Source organism: Centropristis striata, chromosome 8 (assembly GCF_030273125.1).
Source record: "Centropristis striata isolate RG_2023a ecotype Rhode Island chromosome 8, C.striata_1.0, whole genome shotgun sequence".
NCBI classification, from domain to species: Eukaryota; Metazoa; Chordata; class Actinopteri; order Perciformes; family Serranidae; genus Centropristis; species Centropristis striata.
The window spans coordinates 24,698,482-24,708,855 of NC_081524.1; positions in this window are offsets into that span (position 1 = coordinate 24,698,482).

Sequence of the window (10,374 nt, forward strand, 5' to 3'; positions counted from 1 at the left end):
CTCCCTCACTTATATTTATTATATGTTAGCTATTAATCTACCTCGCATTACTGCCTTCAGTGAATCGCATAGTAAAGACGGGTCTGCCTCAATGTGTGTCAGTCACACTCACAGTGTGTCCTTCCTTCTACCGTCAATTTGCATTGTTAAATATATTGCATTATGGTCTGAGACATCCGCCACGCCGATTCTGCACTCTGACCCTATAACAATCTTGTTTCTGAATTAAGAAATAGTCTATTCTTGAATAAACGGGGTAGTGTGTATAATCTCTCTCTAGCGGATATAGATTCCTCCAGACATCAACAAACTCAACCTCTTCACAGGTGATAAGTAGTTTTGTTAGTTGACTCTTGGTCTTCTTTTGGCTTGTTGTGTCCATATTGTGATTTAATCATAGACTGTATAAATAATAGACGTAGTCTCCATGACGCCACCCGTTGGTTTGTGGCCTGTTGGAAGCATCGAGTTCAGTGTTACACTTGTCACCATCTTGTTTCTGATACGGGTAGCAGACCATATTTGGACTGTGGAGGAGTGAGAGGGATCTGATCACTGACTACACGCCTCTCTACACCGGCAACCCGACTGAGAGAAGCTGCTGCTAATTCATGTTAGAATTAACTGAAGCATTAACCGAGATGTTCATTTTGGCTAGCAAAATACAAAAACAAAATGTACGTTAACTTACCTAAGACAAATGAACAGCATTGGAGTCCAACCAAGTGCTGAACAAGACATTTTTACTGAACAAAACATTCAAATAAATTTAATTAAGTTAAAAAAAAAGTGAAAGGATCAAAGTTCTGAGACCAAACCGGTAAACGTCCTTTTTTTATATCTATATAACGTTATATATAACTTTATTGACTCGTTGCCGTGGATACGCATTGTTCTGCTTCTCTTCTAATGACGGCTCACCTTGTTAGTGACCTGTCAATCAAAGGTAGCCATGCCCCAAATCATACAATTTTTTACCTTCTATTTTCTTCTAAATGGGGCCATTATTTGAACTATTAACATCAAATTGTCTTGAATAAGAATTTTTACTAGCAATTGAGACCATAGTGTTATCCTTAAAAAAATTTCTGAGGCAACAAAGACGTTTTCTCATTTTGCATGAAATGAATGGACAGATTTTTATTGCAGCCAAACTTAGCACCCCCTGCTGGTATTTTCCATAGAATGCAGCTTAAGGCACTTCCTGGTTTGCCTTTTCTTTCATTTCTTTATAGGTTTTAAATTTAAGTGAGTTTGATATCAAAATAGCTAGCCCTCTTTTGTGGCTGCAAATATGTCTACTATAATGTGTATTTTTACATTTTTCTTTTTGTATCTCTTGCAGGAAGGTAACATGCATCTTTTCCTTTCTCAATTTCATCATTACTTTGGCCCTTTTAATTGGATTACCCATCATCTTAAGATCTAAATTATGCATCACTACTCCTACTTTAAGTCATTTCACTGTAACCCCTCAACATAACACCAAAACTGTTCTGAACAGTGAAAGAAAAACACATTAACAAACAGAAAGGTTTCACCTAGTAAAACCAAAAAGGCACAAACAACAAAACAGGTCTCCCAAAATAGGGCCTTCTCTCTCCACCTCCATCACTGAATCCCTTCATATATTGAGGGGGTAGGCGAACACCATGAGAGGGCCCCTCTCAGACTTGAGGAATAACCCACTATGGGCCCCTCCGCTCATACTTGAAAAAAGAACAGTCAGATTAATCTAGTAAGCCTCAAATGGACTGTAATAGGCTTCATATGGCATTTACACTGTTTAATGATATTCTTTGAACCAAGTTCATAAGTTAATTTAATTTTGAATATGTGCATATCTATACAGCTATATGTGGCACACTTGTAAAGCAAAGTTTTCTCCGTGTCTCCCGACATGTTGCCATGGTGCCGCTTGCTGCAGTAGTTCTTGAAGTATCGGAGCACCAGGATCACCCTGCGGCTCATCCACCTTGAAACCTCTCCTTCTTAGCTCCTGAGCTGCCTCCCTTGTGCTGTTGTATGTCTGAGGTCCGTTGTCCCAGCAGATGAACATCATTGTGAACGGTCTGAAATTGGATCCCTCCTTCCTTCAGAACTTTTAAAATATCTTTGTATGCCTTCCGTAGTTGTATTTGTGTTATAGTATAATGGTGATCAAAAGCTAGCATTTTTTGTCCCAGGTTGATTTTCTTGTGCCATGCCTTTTTGAGAGCCATCCCCTTAACATTGTATTGGAGAAAATGAACAATGATGGATCTCGGAGGTGAGTTAGGACCCGGTCTCTGTGCCAGAGCTCTGTGGGCTCTTTGCGCTAGGAATTAAGCTTTCATTTTTCAGTAATTTCTCCACAAACTGGAGCACCGAGCTGCCCTACGCTTCTTCCGGTACACCATATATCTGTAAATGATTTTGTCTCGATCTAGACTCCAGGTCATTCAATTTTTCCTCCAGTGTTTGCTGCTCTTTAAGCGTTTGTTGAAGGGCGGTGTTGGCAGCAGCGATCCACGTCTCGAACTCCACAATACGCGTGGTCGCTTCCTCTAGTTTTTTACTTTGGTCTTGTATGGCTTGTGTGCTTGTTGACATTTGTTGGTTAATATTTGGTTTTAATTCAGCCAAGTCATTTTTCAAATCCTGTTTGAGTTCCTCTTTCAATCTTGTGAAGTCGGCTTTTAATTCTGCTCCCAGGTTGCTGATACTTCAGTCCCTACCGAGATGCCTCTGCTGTCTTGTCTTCACCATCTTCCTTCTTTTTCTCCACGTTCACAGTCCTTGTGTTAGTTCTTCTTTTTCTTTTTCTTGCATTTGCAAATTCTGGTCTTTGCTTCAGTTCCCCCGCTCATATTTTATTCATTCAACACTTAAACCGTCGTGTATTTTGAATTTTGGGGGGATTTTTTTTGTCCGACTGTCGGGAGCTTTCATGCCATCATGCTCTGATTGCCTACTGGAAGTCTAGGTTCATATGTTTTCTGATTCATAATTATATCTCTGATTTTGTGAATTGTCTCATCTGCCTGTTTTCTTTTTTTAGTCTTTTTACTAGTAATCTAGATGCCCTAGGCCCCACTTGATAATAGGGTTGCCTATGAGTCTTGTCTTCTTTTCAGTTTCAGTCTAATTTCTCAGTGCTGAATATTTTATCTCTTATCCTTAATTTCTTTAATTTTAGGGAGCAATGATGAGCCACATGTGCTCTTCTGTCGTTCAATTTCAAACAGTTTCTCCCTTTCTTTTTTATATGCTTCCTCATTTGTTTTTTTGAAACACTTTTTTAGCTATTAGTTTTCCTCAGGACTAAATTGTTATAGCCAAAGCTCCTAAGCTCCTCACTTTTCTGTCCAGACAAATGTGTTTTCTGTAAGTATGCAATCTTTAATTTGTCATTCCTTGATTTGTACATTATTCGACGTTTATCAGGGTTATTCAGATTGTTAGAGTCAATGACAGTATCTAAATATCATTCTCTGTCATCCCTATTTATGAAATTGTTTTTGCGATCCGAACCCGAAAATAAAAAAATATATATGAACTATTCACAGAACTGTGATTTCCAAAATAAGGATGAATTTGCCATTCTTTGTGTTCCCAACAGCATAAAGTGCCTCTGAAGGGGCCCTAGTGGTGAGAAAAGTCTCAATTCTATAAGAAATATTTAGTCTTTATTGACAGTGGGAGACAGAGGGGAAGACATGCGGGAAAGGGCTCCGAGTCGGATTCAAACCTGGCCCGCCTGCTCACAAGGACGTTGCCTCATATATGGTACGTGCTCTAACAGGTGTGCCACCGGGGCGGCCCCTATTTAAGCCATTTCATCAGTCGGTTTCACAAACTTATTATATGTAGCCATAAGTCATATTAACCAAGTGACCCAGATGTAGATTGTCTTCACTTCAAAGGTACAATAGATAAGTAAGTAACTAAACGGGATAAAGGAAAACCCCAATGCCGTTATGTAAAAGTCTGTATTGTCCATGAAAATTAAATAGATAGAAAAATGATCTAATAGAAAATGTTTTATTCTTAAATCAATGAAAATAATAGCCTTCCCTTAAACTTTTCCTTTTCATACACTATGTCTGAACTTCGTGAGACTCTTGCGTGTTGACTTGCTCTGTCTGAAGCATCGTTTGCGTTTCCACAGCAACAGCACATTCAGTCGTTTCTCCGTGGCCATCATGGAGCTCGTCCTCATAGTCACGGTCACCTGGAATCTGCATTTAATTAGGTCATGGGCCGCCTCATCTGCACTCCCACAGACTTGAAGTCCTGGGTCCCAGTGCACTCGCATTTTCGTGTATGGGGTCTGGAATCGGACCCCCCCGCTCCTTTAATGCCACTTTGAAAGGTCCATATGGTTTTCGCTTCTCCATGACTTCAGCCCCATAGTCGTTGTCAAAATAAAGTGGCTTACCATCAGTCTTCTGTTGCCAGGCCTTCCTATGGACCAGCTCTTCACTATTATTGATCTGGAAGATCAGGTTGTGCTTGGCCCTGGGATCAGTGCCCTGTGTGTCCGTAATCTCATCATTCAGGGAAAGCCCACTCAGGTCCTGTCTCATATCTTGTTAAAAAGTCTTTTATTTCCTTGCACAGTAGTGTCAAACTTTCGAGCAGTGAGTTATGGTTAACGTCCACCTCCTATCTTGCTTTACCTGGCGCGTTTTATTCATCTTCTTGTCGTTCTTATGGCTTCTTTACAATTTCCCCCCTTTCTAATCGAGTTAAGACAATTTCACCCTGATTTGTACTTATGGGAGGTTTGTACTGAGGGGCTCACCTCTATGTGTCCATCTCACTATATTGCCACCCTGGAAGTCTTACTTTCAGATGGTTCTATTTTAAAGATGATTATTCCTGCCTTCATAATGTATACTCAGCCGGGAAACGGTGCTTGAATTGGAAATAAAAAAGTGGCGGTACTCAAATAATCATAATTCAGGGTTTAAAAATATAATGGAATATAGGCGGTAGGGCTTTTGGGCCTTCTGTATTGCTTTTAAATATGTATTCTCTTGTATTTATGATTTACGAGGTGCATCTGAATGCACTGTGAAGTCAAAGTGCCTACTGCACAACATGACCTCAGTTAAAAACAGTAGACATGGGGCGTTCCGCTGGCTCAATGGTAGATCGAATACTAAGAGGGCTGAGCTCTTGTCGCAGCTGACCTGCCTTCAAATTCAGCCTGCGGTCCTTTGCTGCATGTCTTCATCTCCTTCTCCCACTTCCATTCTCTCTGTCACTAACAAATAAAGCATGACAATGCCAAAAAATAAAATACCACTCTAGAAAACTCGCTCACTCAAGTAACTGTACGGCCTCAACATCATGCCGTTTAACAAAATTATAAAACCGCAGTGGTATGCTGCAGCAATATGTTGCGTGAACGTGAAACCTTGCTGTTTATTTGGGGCCATTATGAATCGCTCAGAGAGCCTCATTTGGATAGAGAAGAAAAGCACTGGCTGGTTGTATACCAAAGAGAAAAATGTGATAGAAGAAACATAATCGCAGAGACAACAACCGAAACTCCCTCGCTCCGTCCAGCATTTGTGTAACAGCAGCATTTGGGTTAATCAGCTGATTGATTGGCAAATGTGGAGGCAAACACATTACCAGCTGACTCTCGTGCCCATAGAATTAGAATTATATCTCTATTACAAACAGCAAAGCAGAATTGAGTGGCAGCCTGTTTTATTTGTACCAATGCTACTGAAAAGAACTGACTTTGCTGAGGTGAAGTTTGTTTTACAGCTGTGTTAACAACCAAGTTAAGGAGTTTTTGTGCACAAGCTCTGTTACCTTCTGCAGGTATTCTTTAGATCTTCAGGTGGATTTTATTACTGGATATTTCTATTGGTCAGATGGTTGGGGTCATGTTTCCCCCACACTGTAAAACCCGATGAGTTAAGTCAACTCAAATAGTTTGAGGAAACTGATTGCCTTGAACCATTTAAGTTTAATAACTCAAATCCTTTTAGTTGAAAAAACTGCTTAAATTGAGTATTAATAACTCAAGTATTTATTGTTAGACATACTTAATTTAATAAATTAGCAGTACTAACTCCATTCTATATATTGAACTTAAACCATAATCATTATTTAGACTCATTTGTAATATTTATATGAACTCATTCCAATTATGTAAGTTATAAGTATATGAATTATGTCTGACTAAATTAAATAGCTTGTGTTACAACAACTCAATACGGTATAGCAGCTACTCAAATCATTTAAGGAAACTGATTGCCTTGAACAGTTTAAGTTACGTTAACTCAATACAAATACTCAAGTACTTAGTTGCTGTGAGTTTATTAAAACAATCACATTTCTTTACCACAACATGACAAATTCCACAGCTGCCAACAGAAAAATACATTACTGATAAAATACTTACAACAAACAGTTGCAAAAGTATTAATGAAAGGAGTCATCAAAAGTTCACATTGACTAGTTCCAAGTTCCAATTGACTATCAATAATCAAAAGGACTATTGTTAACAGACTGGCAGAACAGTAATATTCCTTGGTTCCTACTGTAGAAAAGACATCCATGCCAACACTTCAGCTTCCAGAGCGCTGTCATTTACAGCATGACCAAGAGTTGACAATGCTCTATGAATATAGTCAATATAAAAGGACTTTCCATCTAAGGAAACTGAAGATAGTTAGGGTAATTGAGTCCCAATTTTTATATGCCTGATAATTTTTACATACGGATATCTGCATATGAGACAACATTGACCTTTGCCCTGGAAGTGTTGGTGAAGGAAGTCCCCTGTACAGCAGATACCAAGGAATATCATTGTTCTGTCCCTGAATCTATTAGCTATAGCCATAGATTGTGGGTTACCTGTTACCTGATGAAATACAGGGTGCATTCAGCAGACAAATCAATATGGATCACTTAACATTTGTAACAATATGATTGCAAATACTCATGGCTTTGGCCTATTGTGAAACTTGCTGCTGATCAAAATACACATACCAACTAAAACACTCAAATACAAGTAAAACACTGGATCCGTATTGAACAGGTTCGTTGACAAACAGCCATCTTTTGCTGCTAAAACAGTAAGTAAATCAAGAAGTAAATGCGGGCAATTTACAAAGGTGGTGGAAAAACTACAACCTTTTCATTGCTAACAATTCTAACAGTTTTTCTACTGGTTCTGTGAAAAAAAAACACATGTAACTGAAATTAAAACCAAAAAGTGCCAGTTTCCAACCACACCCAATCTGACTTTACTCAAGCTCATTTCTCAAGGCCTGAAGTTGCACTGAAGGGCAACTTTGGTCTGAGCTGCTTTCTTCCATCATCAAGATTTAAGAGTACAATCTGGATGAACTCAAAGAAGCCACTCAACTTTGCTGGATAGCTCAAATTGAGATTATAGATCAAGCCAAACAACACCACCACTGCATCAGTCCAAGATTTGAGAGACATTACAACCTGATCCTCCAGGATAACAGACACATGGCGAGGTTAAAAGGAAATCCCTGCAACAGTGTCCTCTCCATCCACCACGGCTACCAGCGCCACTGCACCCACTAGGAATGCTTCAAACTCCTCCTCCTGAAAGATGCAACACAAATGAGGTCCAGAACATGTACAAAACATAAATGAGATTATGACATGACATAAATGACATTGAAATACCATGGTAATGATAAAGCAGTTGCTTCATGGAGACAAAACTGTGTTGGCCTAAGCAGCAATAGTTGAGGTGAGATGATTCACACCTAATTGTCCTAAATGGCCACAAATGAGTAAATTACTGGATCAGAGGGTTTACACAGGATCGTAGCAATGTCAGTATTGCTTTTCTAACGAAAACATGAAGCGTAGAGAACTGGTAGCTAATAGAGCCAACTCTAAAAGGCTACATCAAAAGGTTTGTAAAATCAGTACCTCATCAGCACAAATAAGAGATTATGAGAAATGATAGGTGATGGAGAATAAGAAGTTACCTTGCAACTCTTGAAGATCTCTGATGAGTCTTCTTTCAGGTAGAGTGGCAGGCCAGCCAGGGCTGCTGTTCTAGCTGCAGTGATGTCATTCTTGTCCTTTTACAAATGAAATAGAGGGAAGGATAGAGACACATATGTTTTTAACAAATATTGAATATGTAACATGGTTTTTTTTCATTGATGTAAAATTGTATAGAACATTTTATTCAATCGACACATTTGATAGCCGTCTCATCAGTGCAGTGTTATTGTAGTTACTTGCACCTTCAGTAAATGCATTAACACTCTTACCTGCCCCTTGTATGCCAACAGCAAGTCTGTCATCTTCTCACCAAAAGCTCCAGTCTTCCTCTGTTTGTAGAGTTTGAGCAGCTGTGGTGTGTTTCTATCAAGTGCAGCAAAGAAGGAATATTGCAGGTTTTGACTGGCAATCCTATGGAATTCATCATAGACCTGTACCAAACATAAAAGCATACAGAAATATTCCATAAATAGCCTAAATCATGAAGATCTTATTTTGTCCATATTTTGATTTGCAAAGTAGTCTGATTCATATGATATTTGGATTCAAATCATATTTGAGCATAAATGACAAATTGCAATGAAGTTTGATGTAATATTTGAAGTCATGTGTTTTACACATTTTAATGAGTTTGTTTCCCTGAGAACATCACTACTCACTTCTTAAACTGAATCAATAAATAATCCTGTTGTGTGTCTGTGAGTGTGTGTTATATCACCTGTTTTCAGTGTCCCAGAATGTTTTTACTCACTTGGGCTTCAGAGAAGAGACCAGGCCATCTATCTTTCAGTTCTGCAATGGGAGGAGCTGAAGTCACAATCTCTTCACGACGGAGCGCAAAGGTGCGCTGCATATGCATATAGACGAGAATCATGTCTCTGTCGACTGGTGTCTTCTTGAACTCTTCCACCATCTCCATCCTTCGGGTCTCCAGGGTGTCCTTGTTCTCACCACAGGGATAGTTTGGTAGAAACTGGATTTCCCCTCTTCTGGGTCGTTTAATGTTGGCCCGCGGTGATGCACCTCCCGGGTTGCTACGGCTTCGCTTTCCGGCATTCACTGCCACATCTTTTATACCCGCTCTGCTCAATTTAGTTCTGTAGTTACCCATCTTGAAGCGTAGGCTGTCCCTCCATCCTTCACATCCTGTTTGGGAACCTCTCTCTTTTAGGCAGGGGTGTTTATTCACAAGGGCGACTGCAACCTTGCCTAACTGTTTGGTACTTGGATATCCATCATGTCTATAGATTTCTGCAGCCATCACATCAAGCATGTTATGTTTTTGATCCCTGGTCAACCGCAAGGTTTTCCCTTCCTTCTCAAACGCACAGTTGCCCTCTCTTAATGCAAACTCCACCTCGTATGAGAATGTCGGAACAACAAAAACCTCAGGCCATCTACAGTGGCGCTCAGATGAATCCGTACTATCTGACAGTAACACTGTGTCGTCTGTGCTGGCTGAACTCAGATCGGACTCTATTACTTTTACTATCTTCACAGTTACCTTGGGCGGCAGGTTCTCTACATTGAGTAAATTGCATAGGGCATTGTCAAATTGAGGGCATGAGGGCATTCACAGTGTCAGGGCGAGAGGGCAAGTCAAGCCTTTCAGCATTGACTTCATCAATGATAACCCTTAACTTGAGGACATCAGGTGTTGCCATTTGTACAGCTGTGAATGGGAAGCCTGTAACATAAAAAAAACACTGTATTGGTTGGCTTATGTTCCAGCAGCTACCTGCATCACATCACTGATATCTGTTTCCCCCACATATATTATTTTATCAGTGGAAAATACTGTTCACTTACTGTAATTGTATTGCTTTGTCCAGGTACTCCAGCTGTGCATGCAGATGTGACAGACTGCTGACTTGTGGAGCTGCTCGTTTACTCAGGAACTGGAATGAAATGTTTAGTTGTGAGAATTAGTTTACTTGACACTTTGTAAGCCAACAATGGCGTTTGGTCAGTCAGCTGATATACAGTTTTCACTGTCTCTCAGTAACATTAGGCCTATGTACTCTTGACATGTGTATCTTTAATGAATTAAAATTGCTAAAAGTGCACATACAGTTGTGATACAAGCATGGTAAGGGAGAAACTGTAGAATATTATCCATGTTGAAGTCTGTAATGTCTCAGTAAGCATACCCTGATTGCACTAGAAAAACCACACAACTTACAATTCCACATGACTTCTGTCCCTGGGTTAAGGCAGTAGTTTGGTAAAGTTGCTTTTCAACTGCAGCAACAAATATTTAACATGCCTTATTTAAAATCTACTGACTACCGCGGCTCGACACTTGTAGCTGCGTCAGAGACTGGCTGCGTGTTACGGCGTGACACGCTACAAAAAAGTTGAGCTTTTTTTCTC